This window comes from Choloepus didactylus, chromosome 9, assembly GCF_015220235.1.
Source record: "Choloepus didactylus isolate mChoDid1 chromosome 9, mChoDid1.pri, whole genome shotgun sequence".
NCBI lineage: Eukaryota > Metazoa > Chordata > Mammalia > Pilosa > Megalonychidae > Choloepus > Choloepus didactylus.
Window position 1 is genome coordinate 55012095 of NC_051315.1, and position 16643 is coordinate 55028737.

The following is a 16643-nucleotide window of genomic DNA, read 5'->3' on the forward strand; positions in this document are numbered from 1 at the left end:
GTGACCTGCACTTGTGTACACACGGGCCACCTACCCACTACCACAGACAGTCAGATCCCAGGGACCCGCACATGCATGAATGTGGGCTGTGGAGCCACCTCCATGGATCACACAAACTGACCTGTGGATCTGAACATGGGGAGGGGCCCAGAGTGGTAAATTTGTACCATTGCTTCTCTACCATTTTTAGGTGTTTCTGTTTTTTTTTCTTTTTTAGCATTTGTTGAGATGTTCTTTAGTCTTGAACATCTTCTAGAGTTTTGAGATAGTTGTTTCTGCATTTTTTTTTCCTGCTTCTTAGGGGGAAAACTCACTAGCATGCCCTACACTGCCATCATGATGCCCTCACTCCAGGGAGGAGTATTTTAATAGCATTTCAGATAACTGTGAACATTCTTCATTAAAATCCACTGGTCTATCTTGTTCTTTGAATGGATATATCATTAGGCATTGCTCATTTATACCATATTGGTTGACTGCTTTACATAAATCTTCCAAATACTGAAACATTTCCTTATCCATTTGTTAATATCACTACTAATCTCATCAGAAAATCCTTTAATATTGAAAAGCTTTGAGCTCATGGTGGCAGATACACATTTTCCAAAACTCTAATTTTCTCTTGAAAGCTCAAACTTTGTTTCTGTCAACAAATATTGTCAGTTGTTTTTCTTGAAATGACTAAGTAATTTGATCATTTCATTCATTTTTGTAAAACTGTACACCAAATAACCAAGTCTGAACAAACATAACTTGTCTGTTGGTCATTCTTGCAAGTAAAAATGATGTTCTGTAAAAAAGTGGCTAGGTCTGCTTACAACTCAAGCAATTGTGTAAGTGCTTTGTCTTGAGTCAGCCATCATCAAACTTTGTTATGTGGCAGAAATTCTTTATATATACATCCCATTTCTGCACACAGAATTTTAAATAGTTGTGTACTCAGGGATCTAGAGTTAAAAAAAAAACTAATAATTTGCACTGTTTAATCAAAGGCATTCTTTACTGAAACTGGCTTTTTAATTGGTTTATTTTTATTTATTGACTGATTTATTGATTTATTGATTGATTTTCATGAGAGTGAGTGGCAGTGAAGAATCCAGTGACTTCTGGTACAGTTTAGTGCCACTGCCTTGACAAGTGTTAAAGCTAGGAGTTTTAATTGCTTTTGTACCATTAGTGCAAACGTCAATACAATGAAAAAGTCAAATCATGTTTTCATATTGCGATGAAAAGACCTGATGGACCCCTTGAGAGGGACTCAGGGACACAACAGGGTCTGTGGACCACACTTTGAAAATTGCTGTTAAAAATCATATAAACGATTTTTCTGTGTTTTGGATTACATCGTATATGAACACACTAAGAACATGATTTTGAAAATATTTTTCCAAAACTCACTGAGTGGAGAGAGGATTAGAAATGGAAAGGGTTTGCAAAGACAGAGGGTAAAACAAAATGCCTAGGAATGAAAATATAAATGAGAGTCAGAGCAAGGAAGGAGATGATTTGGCCCCAGAGGAGCAAGAGATAAGATTCCATTCTTTGCTATTTCGTACAGAGTTTCATGGAGACGATCGCCCTCCTATTTTCTTTTCCTTTGCTTACTGGCATCTTGTTAGCTTTTCCTTAGCTATGTTCAAATCATTGTTTTGGAATTTCTTCAAAAGGCAGACTTGCCTTCATTCATATAGGTTGGTTTACAATCTTCTAAATATTGGTGTGCAATCCTCAAGTCACCTGAAACCTGAAACACCAAGACCCATGTGGCACAAAAATTATGGTATTCTAGACCTGAAACCAGTCTGTTGTCTCCTGGGTTTTGTATCAACACACTGACATACATAGCCCAAAATACCACTGACCTTTCTTAATGCATATCACATTCCAGGGTAATAGTAAAACCGGTGCCTGGTAGTGTTTGTCAAATCTCAAAGTAACTCCAGGATTTTCATATCCACTGAATTTCTTAGATTGAAATATTTTATGTGACAGAATATTCTTAGTTTCTCCTCCTCTATAAATATATAATTGGAAACCCTGAGCTCTGGTTTCTTTCCTTTATTCAATTTTTCTCTTTGATTCTTAAATTCTTGATATTTGCTTAGAATAATCTAGATATTTTTATCTAAGATATTTCACTAAAAGTTTATTTTTTTCACTCATATTCCCATCACACCTCTCCCACCAAACACAAATAATTTCACATCTCCCTCTGGCTCAGTACTATTTACTGTTAGTTTACCCTTGTCATAATTCCATTTAATAATCTTATAACTTGATTTTACCAATTGGATGTGTTTGGTTCTAAGTAGTTTGAAAATTTATGCACATACTGTGTCATTTTTACAGTTTTTTTGACTGTTCTCAATATCTCAATTTTAAGTCGATTCTAACTAAAACAACCCATTGCAAATAAATGCTCCCTAAATGTAAGATGAATTTTCCTAAAATTTCAATTAATTCAAAAGGGAGAAGTCAGATTACCAAACAACAGAATTTTCAGGATAATACCTCTTTGATGTTTCTAAACTAATTTTATATTAGACCCCTGCCCAAAGCCCATCGCGTCTTACAAAATTTTCAAAATACCAGAATTTTCTTGTAGATGGTTTATTATCTACTTTCAATAATATTCCAGGGGACAAAATATGCAAACATTCCATTGTTTACACAATTTTATGTTGAGTTTTTACTATTTTGATTAGAGGTACAATAAATATCTTTGTATAAAACACATACCCAATTCTACAGAAAAATAATGTATATTGAATTTTATACTAATTTTTAAAGCACTACATTCTTATCTTGGAGAATTTGTGAAAAAACAAAAATTAAAGAATTTGAAAATATAAAATAAAATATTAATGACAACTTTACATATGTAGATTTATAGGAGATATTTTTATCATCTTTTCCCTTTTATATTTTCCTTTTTGCTTTATGAAATGTGCATGGATTCCTTTTATTATAAGAAAAAATAAGATGTAACATTCTACCTATAAAAAAGAAAAATTTACAATGAAGATAATAAAAATCATAATTCCATTAACCAGAGATAACTATTATATTTCTTTTCAGGCTTTTCTCTAAGCAAAAAAACATGTATTTTTTTCATAATTTGGAATACACACACACACACACACACACACACACATATACACACATACACATTTCCATGGTACTTTTTAATGTACCATTGTATCTGAGCAATTTTAGCAATAAATATTCCTTGAAACATCATGTTTAATCATTCTATAATGTCTCACTGTGTGCACGGATCAGAATTTATTTTTCCAACATTGTACATGTAGACTGTTTTCAGTTTTGTTTGGGGAGAATTACTTTTTCTAAACAAGGAATCATTTGGGGGACTATTATTCAAAGAGCGCAGCCTGCCCTTAACTAAGAGGATGAGATTTATGACCTGACTAACCAGATGCTCACTTCCTGGAACTTTAATCTTAAGCAGAGAGAGGGGAAATAAAAGGACAGAAAAGGCTGAAGAGATTCATCCTAGCACCATCAAGAGACCACTAAAGAGTCCAAAGGCCCTTATAGATTTCCTTGTTCCTGTCATTTTCCAGACTAGATTTTAGTGACCCTCAACTATATGAGCTATAATATCTTTCCAAGACATTACTTTTTTTTATTTTTTTTATTAAATTCAGTTTTATTGAAATACATTCACACACCATACAATCATCCATGGTATACAATCCACTGTCCACAGTATGATAACACAGTTATGCGTTCATCACCACAATCTATCTCTGAACATTTTCCTTACATCAGAAAGAACCAGAACAAGAATGAAAAATAAAAGTGAAAAAAGAACACCCAAATCATCCCCCATCCCACTCCATTTGTCCTTTAGTTTTTATCCCCATTTTTCTACTCATCCATACACTAGATAAAGGGGGTGTGATCCACAAGGTCTTCACAATCACACTGTCACCCCTTGTAATCTACATTATTATATAATTGCCAAGACATTACTTTTATACTTATATCAACCAGATTCAGTTTCAGTTCCTTGCTGAAATACTGTAAATAGATTATTTATTTTATTCATAAGTTCTCCATTCATTCCCAACTTTTTACATCCCTCTTGTTACTGTATCTCATTGAAACAAATGACAGCCTTAGCTTAGTAAATTTATCATAGGTTTTGAATACAAATATGACCTTATAAGTACAACAGTAGAATCTATGTCAACATCATATTGCTTCTATCCACTTGTTAGTCATTATGCCTTTTAAAATACAAACATAATTAATTGACTTTGTTGGACTATTAACACATACACTGACAACTCTTTATTACCCAATAGAAGAAGAGAATCTATAATGTAAATCTCCCATTAATATAGCAACAATAGTAGTAATAGCATCAACAACAAAAAGTGACTTAATAGCTAATAATCTTCTCTGCTTATTATTTAAGCAGTCATAAGTATAGCCAAATACGTAATCAATCCCATTTGAGTGGCATACCTCTCACTTTAGTCCAACAGTCCCCCACTCCCAAAAGGATATTAGTGGAACAAAAGCAGACTAATAACATAGATTAAAGAATATGGATAATGTTTGTACAAGTTTGGGAGAACATATGCAACACAGTAAAGAAATTTCTTGGAAATAACTAGTAATCCTCTCTTCACAAAAATTATTCATTTTTTAACTGTACACCATAACTCTAAATTTTTAGTAGTTACAAATGAATATGTTTTCAATTATAACAAGTTGACAGGAAGTTATGTCAAAAATCATTTAACGGGGTATGTGGGCCAGTCTTCTCATACTTCAAAGTTATGCGGATTCCCAAGAAGGAAGAATCTCACTGCCTTTTCCTAAGGGAAAAATTTATCTCCAGCACTCAGTTTAAGAAGTAATTGATGCTAAAAATATAGATGTGCATAAAATATGACATGACTGACAAGACTGCCAAGATAATTCAATGGGAAAGAAGAGTCTTTTCAACAAATGGTGCTGGGACAATTGGATATCAACATGTGAAAGAATGAAGTTGGATACTTACCTCACACGATATATAAAAATTAACTCAAAATGGATCATAGACCTAAAGGTAAGAGCTTGAAACTCTGAGAAGAAAGCATAGAAGTAAATCTTCATAATCTTGGGCTAGCTGATAAGTTCTTAAATACATCACCAAAAGCAAAAGCAACAAAAGAAAAAATAGATAAGCTGGATTTCATCAAAATTAAATATGTGTGAACTTCAAAGGAAAACATCACGAAAGTGAAATGACAGCCTACAGACTGGAAGAAAATTTTTTAAATAGTATATCTGATAAGGAAATTGTATCCAGAATAAAAACTTACAATTCATCAATAAAAAGACAAACAATCCAATTTTAAAAATCAGCAAAGGATTTCAATAGACATTGTTCAAAGAAGACAAATGAATGGTCAATAAACATAAGAAAGATATTCAGCATCATTAGTTGCTAATGAAATGCAAATGGAAACCATAATGAGATATCCTTTCATATCCGCTACGATGGCTATAATCAAAAAGACAAACAATAACAAATGCTGGCAAGGATGTAGAGAAATTGAAACCCTCTGAAACTGCTGGCAGGATTATAAAATGATGTAGCTATTCTGGAAAACTGTTTGATCATTCCTCAAAAAGTTAAACATAGGGTTACCATGTGACCTAGCAATTTCACTCCTATATACACAAGAGAAATGAAATCATATGTCAAAACAAAAACTTGTATAAGAATGTTCATAGTAGCATTCTTCATTATAGCCAAAAATCGGAACTCAAATGTCCATCAACTGAAGCAAAGTGTGGACTATCCATACAATGGAATATTATTCAGCCATAGAAAGGAATGCAATACCAACATACCCTACAAAGTGGATGATGCAAGAAGCCAATCCCAAAAGACCACCTACTGGCTTATTCCATTTATATGCAATGACCAGAATAGATAAATCCAGAAAGACAGAAAATGGATTAGTTCTTGCCAGAGGCTGAGAGAGTGATGAACAGTGGAGTTACTGCTAATGGTTACCAAGTTTCTTTTTGGGTGATAAAAATGCACAAAATTAGATAATGGTGATGGTTGAATTAATCAGTGAATACACTAAATACCACTGAAATTTAAAAGAGTGAATTTATAGTCCATAAATTACATCTCAACAAAACTGTTATAAATACATACATGCAAACATATATACATAAATAAGACATGGTCATACTGCAAGTGTGCATTTAGAAAACCTAAATATCTAGTATTAAAGCAAACGTTGTTAGAAGTAAGTAAAGAGAATATGGTTTCCAGCAATAGAAGATTGCCTTCATGTATATTTGACGGCAGTAGAAGATTGCCTTCATGTGTATTTGGGACATTCTGAAATTTCATTGGTTTAAAATGTGTTCCTGATAACCAAAAAGTTTCATTCTGTGATAGAACTTCTTTGAACAGAGCCCTTAGAGTAATAATGCTTTCAAAATTATTTGGAAATGCCCAAAAACATTTCAGTCCCTGCTCAGTCAGCACCTTAAATGGGGTCCCTCCAGAGAAGCTATATTTTTCTTGATGATTTTAATGATACATCACTGAAAATGCCCAGAGTATAGATGGAATATTGAAGGAGAACAAACAATATGAATGGGCAAGGGCTTTTTACCACTTAATAAAGATAAACCAAAAGGCAAGGATTATCCTATGTTAGAAGAGAAACTCACATTTACTAGAGAAAAGCTGCAATGTTCATAGGTAACTGTGAGAGGGGGAGCAAATAACCAAGAAATACAAAAAGAATAGCCATTAGAATATGAATTGTGAAGGATAAAAAGTTAACAAATGCTTTAATATAGATAAAAATGAAAGCTGATGACTGCATTTTACCATGTTATTTTTAAATCACATTCAGTTTTCTCCATTTGCAAGAAACTGATTTGTTAAAACACCACAGAGCACTACTCTGTCCTGAACACTACAGGGGATTCAGAGACACAGACTGGCTCTCATCTTCCCTGCCTCTTCCCTGCCTACTTCCTGCTTCTTTTAACACTCTCCATCTCTCTTTGCACACTCCTGGAACACTTTCTCTCACTTCCTCAAACCCTCCTGTTCTCTCCCACAATAGGCCTTTTCCAGAGATACTCGGAGAGTGTGTGTGGCACAGGACACTTCTCCCTGCTTCTCCCAACCTTCACCCATCCCCCACCAAGCCGCTGTGGTTTCCCTCATCCACCTGATGCGGTCTGATCCCCCGACTTAATGCCCTCAAAGCCTGGTATACTTCCTTCCATTGCATTTATCATGGTTGTAATTTTACATTTACATTTTACATTGTAGTTATTTGCTTGCTGTGCTAGGCCTTGGTGATATAACTTTGAACTATAATAGAAAATGGCCCCTGACCTCATAAAATTTCCATCTAGGTCCCAGAACAGTTCCTGTTATATAGTAAATGCTCAACAAAATATTCACAGAATTGGCAAATAAGTGAGAGGGATAAGAAGTTCACAAATATACCAGAAGACAAAATAGAATGAGAAGTATCCTACCGGGGGTACAATGGGCTCAAGGCGAAAGAGGAAATTAAAGAAAGAAACTAAAAAGCAAAACCATAGTTTATTAAAAATGCCATGAAGTAGAGATTGAAAAGGTCAGTTATAAGGGTTCTCACTTATTATTGGTATAGTTTTTTTTTTTCTAAATATGTTTAAGACATCATGTCAATGAAATATGGTTTCTGCAGAAAATGAATGGGCTTTCACTAGAGGTAGTGCACTGGGGTCTAATGCGATCTAAAAGACATTTTTTTTTTTTAATTTGTCTAAATTTAACCTAATAGGTAAAAGCTAACTTCCATTGAGCATTTAGTATGAAACAGGCACTAGGCTAAGTACTTTACATAAAGTGGCTCATTTATTTTATTTAATCTTCACAAATGCCAGATGAACAACCTACTATTAGTAAAACCATTTTATAGATGAGAAAACTGGGAAGAGAGAGGTTAAGTCACCCAAGGTTCTAAGGTTAGGTGATGGTTTCATAATAATGCCACTGGTGCACTCTGTTAACAAGCAACACTGACCCTATAAGGTAACACATGGACAGATTTTTCATGTCTTGATTTGGGGTATCATATGCAATAGCTAGTCAACAACAATTCTTAAAAAGTGGCAGCCTCTTGGTGAGATCAGAACACCTCATCAATTTGGTCACTTCCAGGGGAAAAGCCCTTGAGTGCAAGCAAGACTGGCTGGGGTCCAGGGTTTGCTCTTTATTTTAACGAATTGTTTGTATCACCCTACCAGTATCTTCATTACATTTTTTTCACCACGTAACAGTATCTTTTAAACATTTTTGAGCCAATTTCACTGCTTTCCCAGAACTAGAACATTTTCACAAAACCTTACAAATTGTTAGTAACTTTGTAATGAAAATGACAGGTTTAATTTTTTTTTGACCTCGTAACTTGTCAATACGGAAAAAGAGACAAACTTACAAGGAGACAGTGCTCCTGGATTTATTATTTCAAAAGGCCTGAGGAAATTGGAGTCTTCACTACAACCTCCGAGGTTCCATAAGATCCTGCTGTTCCTGGCTCTCTAGCCTAGATTCCTTCCATTTCCTCGGCTCTCAGGCTCACTCAGCAAACAGCTGCCATTCCAGCAGACATTTTCCCCTTCAGGACCTTTGTGCTTTCTCTCAGCTCTCCCCTGTGACACCTATTTGTATGCATGGTTCAAATCCTCCTTCACCTCATTTGGACCTAAAAATTCCTTTTCCACTTCTTTAACATGGTCTTCTGTCAGTTTGCCCCCTCTCAACCTGGCTATCTGCTTACTTGGTTTTATTTATCTTCAAAGAAATTAAATTTATTGATAATTCATTATGTAATGATTTGTTTACTGTTTACCTCATTAGACTGGAAGCACCAAGTAGGCAGGGATTTTATTTTATTCACCATATTCCGGTGCCTAGAATAGGGACTCTCCTACAGCATAGTAGGTACACAATAGGGTATATTTTTCAATGAGTGAATGAATGGAGTAGATTTGGGGAATCATACTAAACCAAAGTAGTATGAAACTTTAGTGTGTAGTACAGTGTAGTTAGAGCAGATGAATTACAGTTGATGTGTTCCAAATTGTCTAGCATGAGTGCTAACTACCTGGGTTAAACAGTGGCTCTACTGCCATACAGGTGATAAGGAATGATCGAAGGCAGACTCTGCAGCCCGACTGCCTGGGTTCAATTTTTAGATCTGCCACTTGCTAGCTGTGTAACCACAGACAAGTTAACATAACCCCCCTGTGCTTTGGTTTTCTCATCTATAAAACGGTGATTAATAATAGTACCTACTTCACAGGATTAAATGAGATAATATTTGTAAGTTTCTGCTTAGAATAGTGATTGTCAAATAGAAATACTATCCGTCTTTGCTAAATAAAATAATAAAAGGGAACACAGGAGCATGGAGAAGAGGAAACTTTGGAAAAGCACAATTTCGAGCAGTTTGGAGAAATTTGGTTTAGTTTTTTTGTGAACACAATTGCCATGAGAATAAATCTCTTCCTCATCCCAACCTCAAAATAGTTTAGCCTCAATTGAGCTGTGAAACATGCTTAATTTACTAATCAGAACTTCAAAAGGAGGTGATTACTTCATAGTTCACAGCCCCACTGACCCTGAGGGTGATGATTAGAGTAGCTTCCAGCTAACTCAGAATCTCTCTCTCTCCACCTTCCCCTATGATCTATTGCATCTTTCTCCCACCTTGCCTCATCCAAGGTAGGTGAGAGATCAGGCCTCGTGCTCATTATTTGTAGAAGGAGGAAGTGATGGGTTCAGCCTTTCTACCTAGGAAACAAAGGTAGAAATGCCCAGGCTAAACTTTGGAGTGAGACTTTCACATGTCAAGCTCATACCAACATAAACCCGAGAGAACTGCCTGGTCTGCAGTGTGCTAGCAGTAACATCAAACAAGTCACAGATTTTTCTGTTCCTTGTCAGGAACACCCAGAGAAGGTGTTTTTATGTTTTCCTTCTGAATCTTTGGATCCCCTGACAGTTCCCTCTAAACAAAGGGACTCCTCTGTGAGAGTCCTGAGTTTTCATTCCCTATGTTGGTAGCAGTCGAATTGACTTCGGGGTCTCCTATCTGTCCCTTTGCCCCTGGTATCTCTGGTGGGTAGGGCAGAGTCCTGCTCAGATCCCCAGTGCCTTCTTAGATCCTGTATAATTAACTAGACTTCCACTTGCACCTTCCTCCCCCACCTTCCACAGATGGAGAAACCCTCGCTGCTATGCCTTAAAGGAAAATTGCCATAATAAATGAGTCTCCAGACACCAAATTTCCCAGCAAGAAGAGGCCATGCAATCAGAGAGGATTAGTACAGGCAGCAAAATCCAATGTGTTATTTTTATCAGTATGAGCACTCCTGATGTACTGGCCTCCTCAATAGATATTTAAAACAACAGACAAGCAATGTGATTTGGGAAGGAAAAAAAGCCACACAAATAAGTTGCAGTGAGTTTAATGAAAACTAATTCCATTGCTGGGTTCATGGGAAATAACCAGCCACTTGCACCCTGTTCCAGTGGTTTATAATGTTACCTCACCCTCTCCACGAAATTGTTTTCCCGTAAATCTCTGTGGCCATCCATTCCTGTCTACACATTATGTTCCTAAAATAGACACCATCTAAATATCTCTTCAAGGAGCTTTGTGGAGGAAGGCCCAAATTGCAACATTCCTCCTAGAAGAGAGATACAGTAGCTTAATAGCAATTACAAAAGCAACAACCGCAAAGGACAGATTTAAAGGAGTTTTCACCACAGTTATTCTGCTTCCAGAATGCATAAAGGGGAAAGAAAAGTGTCAGACGTCGGGAGAATGTGTGTGCGGAAGCTCCAAGTTGCATCACCCTGGTGTGCCAGGTATTGCAGCAAATAGGAAAGGTAGGCTCACCCCCTGCTCTGAGCAGGAGGAACTAAAGCAGGAATCACCAACCTCAGCATGGAATTTTCTATTTCTGTTTGGCATCATCCTTTTAGGATGATTTAAAGTGCTTTTGGAGAAATATGTTCTGTTACTACACTAACGCATCAGAAATACCACGTGAATCTGCAAATGCATAGGAAAAGAAACCATATTTTATAGGTATGATAGCAACAGCGTTTGGCAATTTGCAAGTTTGTTACTACACCTTAGAAATATTTAGTCACATGTGCATATTGACAGAAACATACCCTGCTTTGACTTTAAATCATTTCACGGGACATGTGAAAAAGCATCTACCACCATTGTGTTTGGAGTAATTTGCTACAGAGAGGTGACAATAGTAAGTAACTGAAGGGCAACAAAAAGAAGTATGAGAAGCAAATGTGGCAAGGGTGGGGGGTGTCTTTAAATACACACCTCAAACAGGTAAGACAGAGTGAATCCATGAGAACAAAGATGTTTGAAAAAGCCTCACGTCCACTCAGAAACATTTCTCATGCTTTTTGAAAAAGCAAGAAGGTTCACAAGCAGCATCTGCAGTATCACTGCTGATGGTGACCTCTAATTAAAAGTCAGTCTTTCCTATTTGGCATTCCATGGAAAAAAAAGCATTCCTTACCACTTGCCTCAAACTCCTTTTTTAGTGTGGTTCAATGGGGGGGGGGGGGAGCAAGGAGGTAGTCATTGCCTTCCCCCAGCCCCTCCATGGCAAGAAGCATTTCTTCTCACAAGCCCAGCCTCTGCCTGAGGACGCTGGACACCCCTGCAATGCTAGGCTCCGGCAACAGTCCGGCTGCCTTCTTGCTTCCTGTGGAATTAAAACTAAGATCTAATTTTTGCACCATCCTTAGGAACAATATGACCTCTATTCACAGACAGTCCAAGTTCTAAAGCAGCAGCGAAGGAAGGGGCTTCAAACGGAGACCTTGAATAGGATGAAGGAAAGAAAGGCAAGAACTGGCCAGTTTCCAATCTATTTCAGGCCAAAAAAACCCATCTTGTATCAGAATGCTGAACTGCAAAGCAAACCTGATTTCAGTTAGTGGAAGGTAGCGATAGGAGGGGGGGGAGGGGAAGGGGAGGAGAAGGGGAGGAGAAGAGAGGGAGGAGGGGGCACTTGGTCTGAATTCACACGCAAATGGACTTCCTGCTCTGCCCAAACTGTTTTCCCACAGGCTCTTTTTCCAAAGGAATAGTTAAAACAAATAAGCCTAGGATCATGATGAAACAATTAGATAGCTTACCTGATAAAAAGGAAAATTACCCATCTGCAATGAGAAACAGCATCTCCAGATGATAGCAACGTGCCTTCAGTTGCAATTGTTCAGATTCCTTCTTGCAAAAACAGACCAAATATTTTACAAGGGTTGCAGTCTCACTGGGGCAGAACACACATACACAAACACACACACACGCACACATACACACATGCACCAGAGACCTCTGCAGTATCCTCTCGGCTTCATCCTCGCCTTACTCTATGGTACCTAATACAAATCAGCAAATAGCTTGTTTAAAAAAAAAAAAAAAAAGGTCGCGGTAGCACCTTACATTACGTCGCCATCTAGTGACTGAACATGAAATATTTTCTCACAAACCCAGGGAAAAGCTCTCTGCTCCCTGTCGGCAGCCTTCTTTCCCTTTAGCTCTTTCTATTGATTCATCTTGTTTCTCCTTCCTCCCAACTGCTCTATCACATCATACACCTCATAAGTCAAATATGAAAAAGTTTAAGCATAGCTATTTTCAAGTAGATCAAGTAACTTCGGTACAGTTTTTACATTTTATTTTTGTTTAAAAGTGTTACTTTATTCCTATTAAGTCATTGTTATCTCCATACTTTATAGTAATTCATGAACAAAACTTTGTTTGCCTTTTCTATTCCACCAGGAGAAAAGTGTGTGGCCCCTTATTAAGGATCTGTGTCTTTACATGAAATTTTTCTCATTAACATGTTTTAATAGTAGTTTCAATATTTCAGTAAACAGCTTGGAATGAGGGCATGTCAGCTTTACTTCAAGCTCAACACTTGAGGAGCTTTTGAGCAAGTCTCTGAATTCTTCTTTGGAAACTTACATTTTTCTCATCTTTATCTGTAATTAGAGGTTAAATAAGATGATCTTCCACTCTAAATTTCATGATTTATTATCCTTTACTCCAATACATTTTCCCATGTAAAGTTTAGTCATAATAACATGTTTTAGCAAGCATATATATTTTGAATTCAACCAAGTACTACCTATTGATATAATCATGAGAGTCATGTTTTTATCAGGTTTTTTGATGACAATGGAGAATCCATGCTAAACTATGTATAACTACAGGAATTGAGAGTATAGCTTTCTGTGTTATATACTGTACTTTAAACACGAATCAGTCTTTAACATTTGGACATGTACAAACTCCCAATTAACTATGTGTAGATAAGTTATTTGCAGTAATTTTTAGTAAACATTTCTTCCTGGTTCTTTTTCCTTTGTCACCTAGCACAGTTATTATTAATAACTACCATTGCTTGTACTTTGTCACTTCCTAAACATTGCTTTCAATATTCATTTTTCCATTCCTTATCACAGGATTGTGAGATGGAGACTATTAAGATTATTATAATTATTCCCATTGCACAATTGAGGATATTGAGACTTTCTGAGCAGTATTAAGACTTATTTAAGGTCACACAGCTTACAAAGCAACAAAACTGAGGCTGTTGGTCCCCCTTACCCTAGAATCACAAGAATGTAATTTTATTTCTATGCCCACAAAACATGTGCTACCACAAATTTATAAATTACTCATCAACTCATCTTCTCATCTATCAAAGAAAGAAATTGAGTAATATCATTTCCTGTTCAAGCTCCAAAATTCTATACTTTAACAAAAGCTAGTCAGGGCAGCAGGAACACATTAATTTAAAAGTTTTCAGTGTCTGGGAAATGTGTTGCTCATGATAGAGTCAAGGCAATGCTTAAAGGAGCTGGAGAAACAGATGACTGACATTTGGTCAGTAATTGCCAGGATGTTAGGGATAAAGAGGAAGTGGAAAATAGGTGAACTAGTGGGTAGTATTTTTTTTTTTTTAGGCTAATACATTCCATATGAGTAGTACTTAAGGTTTAATTATACAGGCATACAAATTAAGAACACTCTGGCCAAATGTGACTTCTTTAATGACTTCTAATAGGTTATTATAGGAGCCAATTTTTTCGAGAGTTTGTTCACAATGGTGCTCTCCACCGCTCCCTATCTCTGATCCACAGACGTCAACCTGCCCTTCTGGCTACAGAAGCCCAGAGCAGGGAAGAACGTCCAATAAGCTGGGCCAAAGAGAACTGCTACACATGAGCCTGGCAGCTGTGGGGCCAGCCTGCCTTTGCAATGCTTCTCAGGACCAAGCCAGCCAGGGAGACGAGGGAAAGGAATCAAACAGACAAGCAGAAAGTAGTAATGACAAAGACGGAGCCAGAGAATTCTGGCTTTCTGTTTCCAGCTCCAGTCCTTACTGCGGCCCAGCTACTCTCCTGATTTAGGGCTCCATGATACACCACATTAAACTCCATGTTTGCTTAACTGAACTTGGTTTCTGTTACTCCATGGAGTCCTAACCAGTACACTCACCACAGGAATCCAAATTCCCTAACCCTTGAGAGCCATCAGGTATGGCAAATATTCTGGACACCTGACACTTCATTTATTCATTTATCCCTTTGCTTCTTCAAGTACCTACTATATTCCAGGCACGTTTCCAGATGCTGAAGATACGTCAGCAAACAAGTCAGATCACTATTCCTCTCTTTGTTGAGTTTACATTGACATTTCAGCCAAATGCACACGTGTGCTGTTTTCAGTGCACACACCACACTTCCACCTCCGTATCTTTGTTCACAACTTTCATTTCTCTGCATAGAACTTTCCCCCATCTGTACGTGGCACATTCTATCAATAATTTGAAGGCCTCTTTCAAATATTCTTTCTTCTCTAATATCATCTCTGTTTCCTTAATAGATAGTTATTTGTTTATTACTAACAAAACAACTTCATGTTTTATTTTACAGAATATGGTCATTTTTGAATTGAAAGTACTGAGCAAAAGTGAATAAATGGCTGTTCTGATAAAGACTGAAAAAAAGGGACTCATCCCACCCATTGCACATCAAATACCTTTAACAAATAGCTCCCCATTCTATATACAACATTTCATTCACTTTAGAAGTTCCCCATAGAAGGACTGGTACAAAGGAAAAATATGAAATATGTATTAAGTCGTTTTACATATTTATAAAAAGAAATTGGAGCAAGATATATTCAATGAACCATTTTCTGTGCTACCTTACACCACTGTTGCACCTGTTCCTTTCTACACTGTGCTAAGAGTCCTATGTACATACCTTACCTCCCTGTGGAACCAACCCTGCATTTTATTTATCTTGGTTGCAGCAAGATCAATTTAGTGGGTTGTAATTTTGTCTCTTTCTTACTATTATGTTTCTAAACTAAAAGAATGAAAAGGTAATCTCCCCTCTTTTCCCCACCCTTAAATTTAGCCATTTCAGGTGACCCTCTGTTATCTTGTCCTGGAAAGTAGAAGGGATTTACTTGCATTTCCTATGTGACAATATTTCTCCCATCTGTGAACAAACGGACTTTCCAAGCTGGCTAAGAATTTGGCCTATGCCATTTCTATGAGACAGTTTCTAACAGGAGAAAGAAAATGAAAGCCTAATATGTCCTTCAGTCCTTAAGTAGTTCTGTCATGAGAATTTGGTTCTCACTGTGTAATGGTTCTGCTGGGTGCTAGCAGTTCACTGCTCAGTGCCCAAACAAGAAAGGGAATGTTGTAATCACTGTCCATATTGTCATCAATGTTATCACCACTGTCAATAAATCTTGGGTATCAAAGAGGGAGAGTGGTCACTCAGGTGGCAGAAGCTGTGCCAGGTCATTTTGTCTGTCGGTTCCAGGGCAGACAGGCGAGTCTCTTGTTGCCATTAGACCCCTGAGCGAGTTCAAGGACAGAGGCTCCACACCACAAGGATGAAAATCAGTGAGATTAACATCTGAATACTATTTAATGTTTTCTTGCATCAAAAAAGGGGATTTGTTCTCAATAACCATTTTGCCTGTTGTCCATCTCTTAGAGTTTTAAACCTTTTATTTAGCTGCCTTATAAAAGGATTTTATTAATTAATCTGGGGCATGGCAAGGAGAAAGAAGTCATCCTTGATCTTTGGCCAAAAATTTCCCAAAGTAATGGCCAAATCTTTACATTATGAAGGCTGGACTCCCTTACGCAGAGTTATAAATGGCATCTGAGTTTTAAGGCAGAAAATGTTTCCAGATTCCCCCATAATTTGTTTGGGAATCTAGGCTCACGAAACGCCATGAAGCTAAGTCCCCCTGAAGGAAAGGGCCTAGACGCTGGTGGCTGCTGGTGGCTGGAGTTGAAGCTGAGCCGTGTTCTGACCTGGGGATGGCTTCCCAGGTGCTATTTAGGCTCTGGGTTGGGGGGGGGGGCAGGCCTTTTGAAGGAGCGTGAGCAATTCACATACCCATAGCAAGTGCAAAGCTGGGATTTGAACCCAGGCTTTTTAATTACAAATCCAGCAGACTGTTGTGCTGCCTGGGCTCAAATCATGGCTTTGCCCTTTG